Raw genomic sequence first — 17,016 nt, 5'->3', positions numbered from 1 at the left:
CTTTTATACAGAGAGGAAAGGCCGAATGATCCTTTTGTTTCAGTTCTCAATAGGCTTGAATTAGCATATATATCTTCCACATCTTAGGTAAGCTTTTAGCATGGACTTTAGGTATTCTAGGTAAGCTTTTAGCATATTTGGTTTGCATTTCCCCTGAATACTTAAAGTTTATAGACCTTGCATTGTTAAACTGTTTCCTGGGACTGGAGTCCTTGCCATGGGACTGCAGCCTTTTATCATCCCACACCCACAAGTCACAGATAGTTTAGGTTATCTCTGAAGAGACAAAGAGCCTCCCACCCATAGCCCACATCAGTTTCAGCCTTGAAACTGCTATTATGGCTCTTGGTGTTTTATAATTTGTGTTTATCAAGGGCATAAAAGAGTTATGAATGTAACTGGTCCTCACTATTTGCTACTCCTTTGTGCACATAAATAAGTTTATGTGGCAACATTCTGTGAAGTTTTGAAACCTTGTGACTCTAGTTGTTATAGCACTTCAGGCAATAATATGTAGATCAGGGCTAATTGGAGGATTTCCCTTGAATTTTTCTCACTTAGAGGAAAAAACTTCGACATGGTTTAGAAATCAGTTTGCTGCCAAATTTGCTTAGGGCATAGATTTAGAGGATTTTGTTGTTGTTGTTAATTTTACTCATTTTTTAAATATAGCCTCTTCCTCACCTACTCATTTTCCTCCCCTTCCTCTAAGTCAAGCAATGTTGTCAATTTCCTTCTGAAATATTTCATGTCTATGAAAGCAAACACATTCACATCCACATCTACTCTTTACAGTGTTCCATTTCTTGCTTTTTTCATTTAATAATATATCCTGAAGATTATTTCAATAAAGAGCTTTCTAATTTTAATGGTTGGATAATATTCCATTATATATATGTATTATGATTTATTTAACCACTACCCTACTGATTGATATTTAAGTTGTTTCTAGTCTTTTGCTAGTACCATGAATGTCCTGGTACCTATTAAGGTAAGTGGAATTTCTGGATCAAAAGGGATATGTATTTATAATTTTTATAGATATTGCCATAATCCTCGTTCAGGCCTTCCAAAAGTATACCAATATACATGTATTTTCCTACCCTCTTTAAAGATCTTTGAAAAGAATACTCTGATTTTTTTATGAAGATTATTTATTATTTAAGTAATCAAAGTACTTGTCTGTTTAGGAGCTAGGTGAAGCTGGGTAGGTTTTTACATGACTATGTTATTTCTGATCTGAGCTTTTATTTTATTTCCTTAAGGAAAGGAACATATGCCTGAGAGTAGTGAGACCTGTATCCTTATCATGATGATGCTCACTCTGATTTACTTGCTGAACTTATGCAAATCATAGCATCTTCCTTCCTTCCTTCCTTCCTTTCCTTCCTTTCCTTCCTTTCCTTCCTTTCCTTCCTTTCCTTCCTTTCCTTCCTTTCCTTCCTTTCCTTCCTTTCCTTCCTTTCCTTCCTTTCCTTCCTTTCCTTCCTTCCTTCCTTCCTTCCTTCCTTCTTTCCTTCTTTTTTCTTTCTTCTTTCCTTTTTTTCTTTCCTTTTTTTCTTTCTTTTGTTCTTTTCTTTCTTTCTTTTTTTTTTACAGAACAGTTATGTATACCATACAGGATTCCCATATGTCTCCCCATACCCTTGCATTGTTGTGGAACATTTGTTCCAAGTGATGAAACAATGTCATTGAAATATTACTGCTAGAGTCCATATCTTACATTTGGTGTATTTTTCACACAAACCACCCTATTATTAATACCATGAATTAGTATTGTACAGTTGTTATGTTGTGGAATTTAAGAGAAGTTCAATTATTTGAGTATAGAGAGGCCAGGACTCAGGAATGATTTTGAGAAGGAAAAATGGTTTATTGACGGCCGGCCGGACTCGGGAGCTTTCAGTTTGAATCCCGAGCCCCGAACAAGATTTTCAAAAGTCTTTTATACAGAGAGGAAAGGCCAAATGGTCCCTTTGTTTCAGTTCTCAATAGGCTTCAATTAGCATATATCTCTTCCACATCTTAGGTAAGCTTTTAGCAAGGACTCCAGACATTCTAGATAAGCCTTGGTTTTTGCATTTCCCCTCAATACTTAAAAGTTTATAGCCCTTGCTTTGTTAAACATTTCCTGGGACTGGAGCCTGCTGTCACTGTCCCTAAGGGCAGGACTGCAGCCTCTTACCGTTCCACACCCACAAGTCAAACAACTTAGTTATCTCTGAAGAGACACAGAGCCTTCCACCCATAGCTCACATCATTCCCCCCCTTTTGTCAAAGTTTACTTGCTAAGCTTTGGCATAATTATTGTTGGAGCTATGAGGTGGATGGCTGTTTGTTGTCTTGACTGATTATTTATCAGTCTTTAGTACAGCATCCAGGACCGTTTTTAGAAGTTTAGAACTTTTCATTCTGGACAGCAGAATCTTGGGCAGGGGCCTCCCGCAGTTATTCTGCTGCCACTGGCACTCACGTGGATTTCCAGTCAGGTTCCAGATCCATCTATTACTTTTATTTTACTCTTAAAGAGTTTACACCTTTAATTTAAAAGGGGTGCTGAAGGGAGACGATCTCTTTTCTGTAACTGCTTCCTGCTGGCCATGGGCTGTAGTCATTGCCTAATAAGGTGTAAAACTCTTTAATTTATTCTAACTGGAGGAAGATGGATCTGGCATTCTGTACGAAGTTGGATGAAGTTTTCATATGGTTAATAAGATGTTCACTCTGAAAGAAACAAACTTAATTAAAATTTTGGAATACCTGTTTTTAAAAGAGGACACATTGGATTACAGAGGTAGACAAGGTTAGGTGCCTATAAAGATGGCATTCCTTAAAAGCTGGTGGGAACAGCATATATATTCTTTTTTAAGTTATCCATCTTTAGAGAGAAATTGCAACAGACACTTAGCTTTGTCTGAAGACACATTCCAAGCTGTTCAATGATTGACACTCATTCGCTCTGTCAGATGCTCCTGGTGAACTGGTACTCCTTGGGCAACTGGCTTCACTCAGGATTAGAACACTAATTTGGAAATACTCTTAGTTTTCACCTGTGGGAGTGATCAGAACTACAGAATAAAGATTTTTACACCTTGGTTTTCATTGTACAATTTCTAGCAATTTTGACTTGTTCAATAGGTGACTCACCATCAGCAAGCAAGCCTCACTTTTGCTAACTGAGACTGGCTGAGACTGCCACCTTATTCTATAGACATGTTATTAACTGTTTAGAAAATGATTTTACCAGGAATTTAACATGTCTAATATACTTCTGCACTTGATCCAAAATAGAAAAGATAACATTACAATTATTAGGCATATATTTAGTACAGGATAAAAGTACAGCACTTAATATTAACTAATGTATTACTTAATGCATAAGGATTCAGAGTTGCCATTATTAGTTTTGAGTTTCAGGTTTGTAATACTTTACATGTTATCTCTCCATGAGAGCAGGCCATAATGCCAATTGTGTTTAAGTTTTACTTACAGTCTCCTGGTATCATGGCTCCACTTAGCATGTTCTTCAACGCAGTGAGCAAGTTGCAGCATCCTTCCAGTATTCCAGAGATTTTCCAGTATTCTACTAGCCTGGTGCATAGTGCTCTCTGGCACCATGGAACAGTGCCAGTCTGGAGGCGATATCCATTGTACACTTGGCTGTACCGAGTCATTATTGGCTGCAGGAGCTTGAAACTGCAATATAGTTTCCATCGACTTCAGGAGCAGAACCAGAGACTGATATAGCACATATTTTTAATTGAGGGGTCAGTGACCAGCCTAGCCAATAACTCACATGGAGAGGCCACCTGTAATGTATACAAGGCCTGGTTCGAATGCACAAGAGTTTGACAATGTTAAAGTTTATTCCTTGTTTTATATATATATTTTAAACAACTTAACGCAATACATATATCAAATGACTATTTACTTACACAATTTTACTATGAAGATAACAGTAGGTACTTTACTTTAGTAATAAAGGAAAATATTATTTTTCATTGTTAGAATGAAAACAGAATATTTCCAATAGAATCAAGACAACTTTTTTATTACCATTTACTTAAATGTGTATTTTGCAGTGGCCTTCAGACAGGTTTATTATCATGAAGTTATTTCTGCTACCAATACCAATCTAAGTTTCTTTAGTTAACAATGACTTCTACAACTAGAACTATTTAAACATTTTCAGTTTGGAAGATGTTTTACAAACTCTTTATAATTGACTATAACCACATTGACTAGCCACCTCATGTTTAAATAAACTTACTAAATTACAATTACCAATGAAAGAAATTTACTCTTTATTTAAGAGAGCATATCTACAATCTTTTTCCTTTAGCCTAATTTCACCAATGTGAACTTACAATTTTCATTACTGTAAAGATTTTGTATATATAATGTTAATTTAGTTTATAAATTAACTATGGGAGATTACACTCAAGTTAAATAAAATTGAAACCATAATAGTTTATGCAAGGAATGTTCTCTTTTTCCCTTACAGGAAGCTAAAAACTTCTTTTCTTTAAGTTATGAATATTATTAAATTAAAAGCATACTGACTACCAGGTTTTAAAACACATTACACAATTACTTAATTTTTTTAAAATCATAACCCAGGAAAGATCTCCATAGTTTTTATGGACTTTCCTTTACTTACTGAAAATTTGTTGATAGAGCCACTGATTACCTTTATTTCATTGGAAAGTAATCTTCTGGAAGAAATTAAGGCTCACCAGATTGTGGAGAAGAAAATAATTTATTCTCAATCTTGCAAGAAGGGGTGCAGAGCCAGATATAGCTGGTGCTGCGAACAAAGAAAAATGACACAATTTATACCCCTAAGCCTAGCATGCGAGCTCTTCCTGTTTTTCCATAGATTGGATACTTCAGAAGTTACAGCTTATCTGAGATTTAACTTTCCCACGCAAAAGTTTGATTTAACTACTTCCTCTATCACATTCCAACCATTTTAGTTTTTACCTGCTCCCCCCTTTGTCAAATAAGGAATAGAATTTAGTGCTGAAATGGCACCGACTTAGTTAGCTCCTTCTTGGGCATCCTTCCACTGCCCATAGGACTGGCCTAAACTGGTCTCCTCCACTGCTGTCCAACCCGGGAGTGGGAGACTGAGGCAGCAGGCCGTGGGGTTACATCAACATTTTTCTTATGTGAAAATTAACCTAATCTTTGTTTTTGTTTTGTTTTGTTTTTTTTCAATTTATGGCTGACAAAGGTTGAAACTGGGAAACTACCAGGCAAACTGATTCTTAATTCCCTAGCCTAGTAGATAGGTTTAATCTGCCACACCTAGTCTTGCCTTAAAAGCTCTTGCAAAGAGGAGGCCCTTTCCCAATTGTTTCCATAATCAGATTTCTATGACTTTTTCAACCTGCTTAGTTTAATTTGGGCTTTAAGAATATTTATAAATATAACTGCATATTTAATTTTTAACAATTTGAATAGACCTCTTTTAAGAATTTTTATTTGTTAATTTGATATTATCCTGATGTATGAAGACATACATTGAGCTTTTTTTTTTTTTTAAATGGGCAGACACAAAGAGTTAGACACAAACACAACTCATTGATATTACTTATAATTTGCATTATTTTATATACTGTTTAGCTTAATTAATTAGGGGTCCAGAAATGCATATTACTTATATAACTGCATATTTAACCTCAACAATTTGAGCAAATAGGCAGACATGAATAGTTTGACACAACAACATGACTTTAGTTACTTTAAACTTTTCAAAGACTTTTGAAACTCTTCTTAATTTGCACTATGACCATGCAGTTTACCACAAGAATTTTCTTTCTTACTTAATGGATTGTAATAAGCAAAATGTTCTCAATGCCTTAGCACCATTTTGTTTTAGAACTTTATATTTTATTTTGAAATTAGCAGAATTTTGGATAAGCAACAAGATTAATTTTATATATATTTACTGAGGCTATTTGAAGCCTCAGGGAGACAGACTGCTTTCTCTCATGAATTGCCACTCTTAGGAACACTGACCGTCAAGGCAGGAGACTTCTCCCCCTCCACCCCCCTTTTTGATTTTGGAGATAATAAAACTCCAGTGGCCATTTAACCTTATTCTATCAGGCAGCAATTTATTTAGTTTACACTTGAATTCATGAGAAAAAGGGTTACTAATACCAGGAGAGGAGACAGTGATGTCCCAGCTCTTCTCAATTATGAAATAACCATAGGCAAAGGCAAAGGGTGAGGTTAGGCTTGAAGTAACCATAAACAAAGGAAAGGTTAGTGTAGAATTTACACTTAAATAATAGTTTCAGGCTAAATTCACCCAGCTATAATCTCAGTTATTGTCTTTCCACTGTTTTATAATATAAATGCATTTATAAATGATTTTAACTCTTAGTTACAGTTTTTATTAATTTTTTTAAAACCTATTAATTTTATAACACCTTTAAATACCTTTCATTCAACTTATAACATATTAAATGAACTTATTACCTTAATTTTTCCTTTAAAGTAAAAGAATAAATCTCTTGCAGTTAGTTTGAAATAAAAGGCTACTTTTCAGGATTTGATTTCTAGAACATAAATGTTCTTTTAAGAGGTAAGACTCTTCTTTAAACACTGAGGAAATGATGAGGTTAAAGCACAAGAAGCTATTGATAAAAGATTTTCTTTGTATATTGATCTTATTCAATTTTAATCATAAAAATTTCCCTTCCACAAACCTTCTACACTTTCAGTATTCATTCAGGTTCTGTCCCACACTCTACTCTTTCCAATAATCAATCATTTTATCTTAGGACAAAATCATCTTCTGTTTCCTTAACAATAAAAACACACTCCATATATCCCACATACTAAGTTACCAGGCAAACTTCTTACAACATATAATTGCCATTAATACTAAACAAGTTTGTTAAAATAATGAACCTTTCTTCACTTTAAATACTTAGTAGCATGTAATACCAGAAACAGTTTTTTTGGAAGCAAGTTGGCAGGGGAGATTGGCTGCCGAATAAGTTTGTTATAAAATTGCCTTTTATTATTATTATAATTATTCAGTTTTGTTAAATAATGACTTTCTGCAATTAGCCACTTAAATACCTTAAACAATGCTTTGTAAAACTTTTATAATTATTTATACCCTTAAGACAAATTTTACCTTCACAGAACACATTCTCTTACTTAAGGTTACTACAATACCTTCTAAGAACCTGAGCAGAATGCAAACGTATTTTGGCTTTGACACCCTAAGGAGGGAACTTTACTGCATTTATTCTGATTCTGCTTTTCACCTCCTTCACTTCCCCCCCCTTCCAGGCAGTCGGGTGCACAACAAACAGGAATGCGGCTTATGAATAGAAGGGTGGACTCACTGGAAAGGGGCAAGCCGCTCCCCCCTTTCCAGCTTTCAGCCAAAATGGGCAGACAGAACCTACTCAAATTTGGCAACTCTCCCAGGAACCCAGCCGCCCTGACTGGGACATTCCCAACAGACTTGGGTGCTTGGCGCGGACACAGATGGCCTCCAAGCCCCGGCAAAGGGCCAGACCAGAGACAAGACAGCAGAGCATGCACAAACATCTAGACTCCGCAAACATCCAGACTCCTCAGCTTTTGCCCCAGAATCATTTCACCCCCTTGCCAATGGCAAGGGAGGGCTCCAGCTCAGCTGTAATTCTACTTTACATAAGGACACAACTCCGACACTAACATTGAGCTGACACAGACAGAAGCACAAAGGTCACTAATCTGACCCACAAGTTATATATTTATTTTCACCTTGGCTGCCCCCACAGCCATTACAAACCTCAGAACACTTAACATTTGGTATAAAGCGAATTCATTCACAAATTAGCACCATAACAAAAGATTTCAGCTAGACTTTTCCACTGTTTAAACTTTACACCCAGACCAAGCTCCACCAGAAAAGCCGATCCATTTTCCTGTAACCAAGTTTTGTTTCCCTTAATCTAGACCAATTTCCAGGACATTAGGACTTGAACCTATAAATAGCCCTTCCTATTAAAATCGAGACTCCACTCCTTTAGTGGATATAAGACCAGTACCAGATTCTAACATGCAGTTAGACAAACCCAAAACACCAGGGCTTTTCCCCGGTTTTCCTCCTTTTCCCAAGCCTAGAGAGAACGGCTTCCCCCCAGCCTTCTGGGGCTACTAGGGTTCTCTCGGGAGGTGATCAGCCTCCCCTTCCTAGCAATTAAAGCTAGGGCCTTCCAGACTGTGCTCACCCGGGGAGTCTTACCTTCTTCCATGTTCGGAGTTCTTTTTCGTTCCCAGAATCTTTCTCTTCAGACCTTCCATTGCCCTCGATTTTTGTCAGGAAGATTCTGGTGGAGCCCACATCTTTTCTGGATTAAATTTAATCCAGGGGCGCCCAGATTTGGGGTTCACCCGAGTCCTCCCGGCTTCCTCGGGAATTTGGAAGGGGCAGCAAAATGCTACCGTCTCTGGCCTTCATTTGTAGTCCCGGCGGAGTTGCCAAATATGTTGTGGAATTTAAGAGAAGTTCAATTATTTGAGTATAGAGAGGCCAGGTTATTGACAGCCGGCCGGACTCGGGAGCTTTCAGTTTGAATCCCGAGCCCCGAACAAGATTTTCAAAAGTCTTTTATACAGAGAGGAAAGGCCAAATGGTCCCTTTGTTTCAGTTCTCAATAGGCTTCAATTAGCATATATCTCTTCCACATCTTAGGTAAGCTTTTAGCAAGGACTCCAGACATTCTAGATAAGCCTTGGTTTTTGCATTTCCCCTAAATACTTAAAGTTTATAGCCCTTGCTTTGTTAAACATTTCCTGGGACTGGAGCCTGCTGTCACTGTCCCTAAGGGCAGGACTGCAGCCTCTTACCGTTCCACACCCACAAGTCAAACAACTTAGTTATCTCTGAAGAGACACAGAGCCTTCCACCCATAGCCCACATCAGTTATAGTTCATGAGAGAATGTTCTCATATTTCTGCTATTAACCACAGTCCATCACCCACTGCTGGGTTCACTATGTTGCAGAGCCTGATGTCTTATACAGTGCAAAACATAGAACTTGCTTTATTTTTAAAATCTGGCAGTATGACTTTTTTTTCTTTTTGCAGGAATATTACCAGGCTTCATGATAAAAATGATCCAGCTCCTATTTGTTGAGTAATTTATGTGATATTTATTAATTAGGATGTATAAATATGGATTTTCTTCCTATCCCTAATTTCTAGCACAGTGTTTTATAGTTTGAAAGTGAGCATCTTAAGGATTGTTTTACCTAAGTGTTCATGTTGGGTAGTCAGTGACGTTGCTTCTATCAATTTCCAGATTTGAACTTAACAGAATCAGAAGGAAATAAAATTCAAATAGAACTTGTAGCATACAGTTTAGCTCTTTAGATGGTAATGCTGGAAACTGAATTTTATGATGTATTTTTATGTCTTATTTCTTAAGTTGATGTATTCTAGAAAGCCGTTGCTAGACACTAAGCTCATGAAGGCAGGGACAGTGCCTGCTTGTGTGCTCTACTATCTGGAAAGAAGAGCATATAGGAGCTCCAATATTTTTGAGTAATTTACTGAGTGAAAAATAATCTGTTGGGCCTTTCTGGTTTTTATGCATTTTATATTATTATTTTTTTTCTTAGATGATTACATGCTGATAAGGTCATTGTACTGATCCTAGGCCTCTTTGATTGTATCCATTTGTTACTCTTCCAGCCACTGATCAGCATTCCAAGGGGGCTTAATTTCCATATTCTCTTTAGCTGACTTTCCCCTGGTTTTAGTCTTTGGGAAGCTTAATAGGGATGGGAGGGCAAGAGGATGGGAGAAACCCTGGCCCTTCCTTCTTTCTCTGCCTGGGTGGAGTCTCTACTTGTGGCTAGCTTCTTCTCTTGCTTCACCACCCATTGGGCAGCACACTGAGGTTCCAGCTCCTGCCAGGGAGTTTGGGCTCTCCTAACACTAGCTTCTCTCTTCTTCCCTTCAGCCTAGGGGTGTTAACTGCTTAATGATATTGCTGATCCCAGGTTCCCTCATTGCCTTATTTGGCTTCTCAGTTCTGTCACCTGTGTAACTAATTCCCTATACTTTCTTTTTTTTTAAGATATATTTATTTACTTTATTCTTTCTTTATTCATCCCTTTCTCCTCTCCCCCAGATAGTTCTTTTGTCTGTCTGCTCATTGTTGGCTTGCCTACTCCAGGAGGCACCAGGAACTGAACCCACATAAGAAGCATGTGCCCAGTGGCCTGAGCCACATCCACTCCCTGCTGACTGTGGCGTCTGCTGACTTGTGGCATCTGCTTGTTGCAGTGGGGGTGGCGTCTAGCCTGATGGGGTTCTTTAATGGTTTCTATTTTCCTGGTTGGACCATGAGGCAGTAACTACTGCCTTAGTTTAGCCCTTCATCATTGCTTAGATTTCTTTAGGGTTCTCCTTACTCATTGTTCTGCTCCTAAATTTAGACTTTTCTGATCAATATCCTTAAATAATCTTTTAAAAATATAAATTCAGTGAATATGTTATCATGCTTCTAAATCTTTCTGTTGACCTCCTTTTTTCCCTCCCTTGCTTTTCTTCTTTCCTTTCCCCTCTTGCCCTTCTCTCTCTTTCCCTCACTCCCCTTTCTCTTTTCTCCTTCTGTCCTTCCTGTTTCCCTCCTGCCTCCTTCCTTCCTTCCTTCATTCCTTCCCACCTTCCTTCACTCCTTCCCTCCCTCCCTCCTTCCTGCCTTCCTAAATTCTTTACTAGCCCTATAAAGAATACTATTCGTGCTGTGGCTTCTGCCTAGCCTTTTAGTCTTATCTTCTGCTAACTGCCCCCTTTCCTACCAGTCTTATCCTCTACACCCATCTTACTAGATTTTCCCTCCTCCTCTTTTGCTTTTTCTGTTCCTTGCCCCACAACCCTTGATAAACCTGCCTGTTGGGATAATAGGTTTGGTCCCTCAAGATGGGTCTGGTCCTTCATGACTCAGTGCAAGCTTTAGCCCTTCCCCACCACTACCTGCCCCACCCTAGAGGTTTCCTTGCTCCTACAATGGTGTGAGTGAGGAGAATTGTAAAGGATGAGATTACAGAGGTAATGTGGGATCTGTCTTAATTTGAGCGAGATGTGACCATTGGATGGTTTTGAGCAGACAAAGCGTTTAGCTAACTACATTGAGAAAGTACTGTGAGGCTTCTTCAAGTTAGATAGTCAGCACAATGATGGTTACAAGCATAGCTTTTTCATCTAGCTTTTAATTCTACCTCTTTCACTTATACCTGAGTTATCCTAGACAAGTCACATAACCTTTCTTGGACTCAGTTTTTCTAACGTAAAACTATGATAATAAAAGTTCCCTTGCAAGTTTGTTAGAATGATCAAAAGATATAATATATGTAAAGTGATAAGCACAGTGCCTTGCAAATAATCTATTTGATAAATTCAGGTTAAGTGAGTGAATGTTGAAATAGGGTGAAGTTTTATTAATTGTGGGGACTGTTTATATATGTATGTTTCTATGTGCTCCTACTATTACAAATGGAATTTTACATCAATTGCTTTTTCTTGGTGTAGTAGTGGTTTAAGTGTAAATTTTAGAATCCTTTATACCCATTTATACAAGTTACATTTCAAAAGTTATTAAACTAATCAAAAGGAGTTTTCCTTAGGGCATGGAAAATGAGTTCAAAATGTAGTTTTAAGCAGATGAAATACTTGCTATCAAACTGGGTTGCTTAGTTAGACATGAACACTTCCTGTGTTCTGCTTTATTTTCCCAACAAAGATTGAACAATTTAATCCTTTATTTTATATTTTTATTAGAGTTTTATAGAAGTCTTCGAAATTTCACTTTATCTTTTTTTTTTTTTTAATTTTTTTTTTTTTTTAGGTACTGGAGCTGGGGATTGAACCCAGGACCTCATATGTGTGTGGGAAGCTGGTGCTCAACTGCTGAGCTACACTGGCTGCTCCAAGTTGAGTTTTTCATTTGTGCGCTTGTTGGTTTTGTTTTTAGGAGGTATTAGGGATTGAACCTGGGACCTTGTTATGTGAGAAGCAGGTGCTCAACCATTTAAGCTCCATCTGCTTCATCACTTTTCCTTTTAACGAGAAGGTTGTTCTTGGAAAGCTCAAGGAAAAAGCAACTGTAATTCTATAATTCTGTAGCTTGCATTTGTCTGGGATGTCTTCACACTATTTCAATTCAGATGGAGACTCAAATGTAAAATAATACGTTGTTAGTTTTAAGTGGAAATAACTTACAAATGACTATGATCTTCTGCCATTTCTTTGTCATTTAATTTTCAGCCTAAACAACTTTTTTTTCCTGCTTAATTGAGAAAACAGCCTAGAAAGTGTGATAGTAATGCTACAGACTAGTGACCTAATACACTGTCATGAGCTCACTGTTTAATGGGAGAACTCCAGATGGTGATCATTTCCCATTTTGGAAATCTTTTAGATTAATGATGCTAAGAAGAACAAAAAGCCTTTTTAATGAGTCAAAGTTTTAATCAGATGCCTAAATATACCACTTAGAAATTCTAAGTGTCACTTTCATAAGTATTTCATACAAAATACTATTCATTTCTTTGGTTATTTTTATTAGTCTGGACTTGTGTGATTCTACCAAAATGAAGAATTAAAAAGTTTAAGGAAAAGCATCTAGTGTTTCACTAGCCGTATACATTTCTTGTTTGGTTATCCAGCCCCTGGAACATTGTTGGCATTCACAAATGTTTCCTATTTAATAATTAAATGTCATGTTGCCAGAAGTCCAAATATTGCCACTCAGAGCTAAATCTATAATGCAAGTGTGCATCTTTAATGAATGCTTCGTATTAAAAATGTTAGAATGCTTTTCAGATGAAAAACACTTTACATTCAGCTGATCATATTTTTTCTCAACAGGCAGGAACTCATTTACAGAATAATACGGGTACCTGAGACATTTTTCAAAGAAAATAATATTCCCAATAAATGCTGGCTACATATCTTCTCATCTTTAAAATAAGTAGGCCTACTTTTCATTTGTAAAACTGGACAGCTTATTTTCAATTTACTTGTCTTTGTGAACCAACCTTTCAGTATTAAGGCAAGTGAAAACTGAGTGAATAGAGTTAATTTGGGTCTAGATTTCTACCTTTCAACTCTTCTAAACTTTTTTTATTATCACTGTTACCAGATAATATGGTTGAGTTTTGCATATGAATGGGAATACTGCATCAGGTATATTTCATAGTAGAAATGTCCTTGTATGTATCTTCCTGCTACTATAGTATATTGGTTTTAGCAGTGATCATTAGTAAGTCTTTAGGGACTACGTTATAAGCTCTTATGGGACATTCATGTTCATACTTCTTTTGGTGATTAGAGTAAGATTAATGGCATATAGGCTCTTGTTGATTGACTGTTAAATATGGAAGATTTGAACATATAATCAGCTACCAAATGGAGATCTACAATTAAGAATTGTGTAGATTTGTTGGCTGATGAATTATATTTATTTCTTTTTAGGACCATATTTGTTTTTTGGGGAGGAGGGGGAATTGCTGGTTTTTGTACATAGATGCTATTTTAAGGAGGATCTAGGGAGACCATAGGAGAAGCTCTTACCTATTGTGCGTATATATTCTTTTAGTCAGGAAGGGCAAGAGCACATAATTTCTGGCTTATTAGTGGTTGAAGAATAATTTAAACAAAATAAGTATTTTCAGATGTTATCCCGCAGGCATAAATTCCTCCTTTGTGGCCTAATATTCTCTATGTCTTTGTAGACTTATTTCACTTATTTGTTTACATGTCCATACCCTCATACCCCTCACCCCTAGATTTTAATTTCTTAAGGTTAGTGACTGTGCTATTTTAAAAAATTCATTTTCCCCTTCCTCGTATGGGTCCTGGCACACAGTGGCCTTTTAAAATTTTTGTTTAATAAGTGCATGGATTATTTTGCCTGTCATTTTACCAGCGCATTGGCGAAAATGAATATATATATATATGTGTGTGTGTGTGTGTGTGCGCACTGATGTATTTTTAATAACTTCCCCCAATTAAGAAAGCAATATATGTCTTATAAAAACATTTGAGAAAATATAAAATCATAAATAAAATTGCAAAAATGAAATACTATCATCCAGAAATATACATTATTAGAATTTGGTCCATTTCTAGTCTTCTTTCTATGCTTATGGATATTTTTTAAAAATTCATATTTTAATATAAATCTGTGGACGTTTTTTCACTTAGCCCTGTGTCATAAGTATTTCCTCATACTAAATATCCTTGGAAAATACGGTTCCTAATGGTTACTTTGATTTCTCTCTTCTTTATTCAACCCACTCATATTATTTGAATTTTAAGATTTTCCAACTTTTCATATATATTTATATATACAAAATAAAAATGTGATGACTATTCTTATACATATGTACAATTATTTTTAGACGAAATTTCTGGAAATGAAATATGAATTAGTGGATCTAAGAGAATAAACATAATAAAGGCTTTTGATACATATTACAAAATTGCTTCTCAGAAAGGCTTCCCTAGTAACAATCCCATTAGTTGTGGTTGAAAATATGCGATTCCCCATACCATCATCAACTTTGTTATTAAATTTAATATACACAAAAACGTATATGTTTGTTTGGCAAAGGTATGTAAATGTAGCCTTTTTTGCTTTTATTTTTCTGAGTTGTCGAATTTAGTCATTCGTATTTATTCTTCTGAAAAATACCTATTAATGGCCTTTTTCCTATTTTGACTATTGTTATGTTAACCTTTTCCTTATTAATATGAAAGAAAAAGATACTTGCTAACCCTTTGTCATATATGTTACAAAATTATTTTTTCCTCTTTATTTTACTTATTGCCTTTGTTTTGGATGATCATTGATATATAGAAATACTATAATTTCATGCAATCAGTTTCATTCAATTTTAAATATTTATTCAAGCCTCCTTGTCCCAGATCCTTTTCTAGGGTCACAACTACAGGGGGAATAAGACCAAGTCCCTGCGCTCAAGGAACTGAAGACAGACATGTTTTTAAAAAGTAAATAAATATATGATGTAATTTCAGGTAGTGCTTTGAAGAAAATAAGGTCAAGGAAATAAAGAGTGACGGTAAAGAGCAGGAGGACTATTTTAAAGAGATGTCAGAAAAACCTCTCTGAGATTCTGGAGCAGAGACTTGAAAAAAAGTAAGGGAACAAAAACAAACAGTGTAAATGTCCAGTTGACTTGTATTACACACAGTGGGAAAGGTGAACCGAGAATGAATTCAGATGTTTGAAGAACAGCAATAGGTCCAGTGTGGATCAGTGAAGGGTACCAGGAGGAGAATAATAGGGAATGATGTCAAAGAAATTGGTAGGCTCCAGGTCACATAGAACCTTGTAGACTATCAGCAAAGAGCTTGGATTTTACTGATAAGTTGGATAGGAAGCCACTGGAGGGTTTTGAACATGCTCTGGTTTATATTTTAAAAGATCAATCTAGTTGCTCTTTGGAGAATAGAATAGTAGTTTGGAAGAGTAGATTTAGGGTGACTATTAGGAAACTATTTCAATAGTCTAATTGAGAGATGGTGGTTGTTAGACTAGAGTGATAATGATGGAGGCAATGAGAAGTGGTTGAATTCTGGATATTTTTGGTATGTGAAGCAAATAAAACTACTGCTTGATTGTAAGTAGGTTTTAAGGGAAAGAGAAATCAGTAATGACTCTAAAGTTTTTGGCCTGAGTAATTGGATATGGTATCATTTTCTAGGATGAGGAGCAACATGAAACTATCTGGTTTGGGTGGGATGAGTGTATATATCTGAATCCTGAGTTTTTATTCTAAGTTTGCAATACCTAGTAGACATCCAGATGTACATGTTGAGCAGACATTTGGATTCTGCATTTCAGGGGAGAGACTGAAGTTATTAACTTAAAGATAATAGAGCTCACTGATTAATGAATGTAGCTTGGGAAGGGAAGAGGGCCAAGGGCTGAGCTCTAGGTACTTTAATTTTTAGAAGTCATGAAAAGGACAAGGAGCCAGCAACGGAGAATGAACATTAGTGATTGAGGTAGGGGGAATAAAATCAAGTAAGATAAGGATGGAGAATTGACCTTTGAATTTGGTAAACTTAGTGGTCACTGGTGAACATGACAAGAGGTTTTATTAAAGTGGTAAGGATGAAAACTTGACTGGAGTGGGTTTAAGGGAGACTAGATGATGAAGAAATGAAGAAAAGAAATACAAATTAAAACTTTTGAAGAGTGTTAGTTTAATGGAGGGAAATAGTGGTACCTGGAGGGAAACATAAGATTTATGGCAGCTATTACAGCTGTATATAGTATTTATATACTAATGAACATGACCCAGAAGAAGTAAAAATTGATGATGCAGAGAAAAAAAAAAGGGGGGGGGGGGGTAGCCCCTAAGCTACCAGAGGGATTGATCCAGTGCATAGGAACTTGTAAGAGCAAGGTGAGTTTTCCCATTTCATGGGGGGAGGCAGAGACTATGGGTTTAGATGTAGTTAGGTTGACGAATTTAATGATTCCTTATAAAATCTTTCAGGCTTTTATTTTATTTGTTTTCCAAAGGTTTAGAATGTTCTTCCCAAGAGGGTGGTTATGCTTTTATTTATTTTTACATTTAAATCCTAGAACTAAGGATCTAAATTTTTATCTAACTAGTTCGCAAATTATTAATATCATTTGTAGTATAAAGTATCCTTTCCCACCAATTTGAACTGCCAGCTTTATCATAATATACTGCATTTCTGTACAGCTGTAGGTCTTCTTTGTATATTCTGTTCTGTTCCATTTACCTGACTATCTCTGGGCCCATACCGCACTGTTTTAATTATAACAACTTCAGAATATGTCTGATCCTTGCCTATTAAAGTTGGGAGATAATAGAGAGCTTCTTCGACTTTTCTGCATTTATTTATCACAAACATGCACTGACCTCTTAAAGAAGGGGCTTTTGGTTTGATTCCCAAGGTTTCTTTCTTTTTTTATCCCAATTTTATTGT

The 17,016-nt window shown here is 36.3% G+C and overlaps 1 protein-coding gene and 1 long non-coding RNA gene across 4 annotated transcripts in view; one reads left to right on the top strand and one right to left on the bottom strand.

Annotated features, from left to right (window-relative positions):
- Positions 1-17,016, top strand: part of DPH6 (diphthamine biosynthesis 6) — a 213,049-nt gene that overhangs the window by 73,589 nt on the left and 122,444 nt on the right. The window lies entirely within an intron of this gene.
- Positions 1,850-8,489, bottom strand: LOC131277976 (uncharacterized). The gene is made up of 2 exons (XR_009185059.2): positions 8,261-8,489; positions 1,850-4,807 (listed from the first exon to the last, which is right to left on the bottom strand). It is a non-coding gene; the product is annotated as an uncharacterized lncRNA (long non-coding RNA).

This window comes from Dasypus novemcinctus, chromosome 3, assembly GCF_030445035.2.
Source record: "Dasypus novemcinctus isolate mDasNov1 chromosome 3, mDasNov1.1.hap2, whole genome shotgun sequence".
In the NCBI taxonomy this organism is placed as follows: Eukaryota; Metazoa; Chordata; class Mammalia; order Cingulata; family Dasypodidae; genus Dasypus; species Dasypus novemcinctus.
This window is presented reverse-complemented; position numbering and strand designations above follow the sequence as displayed.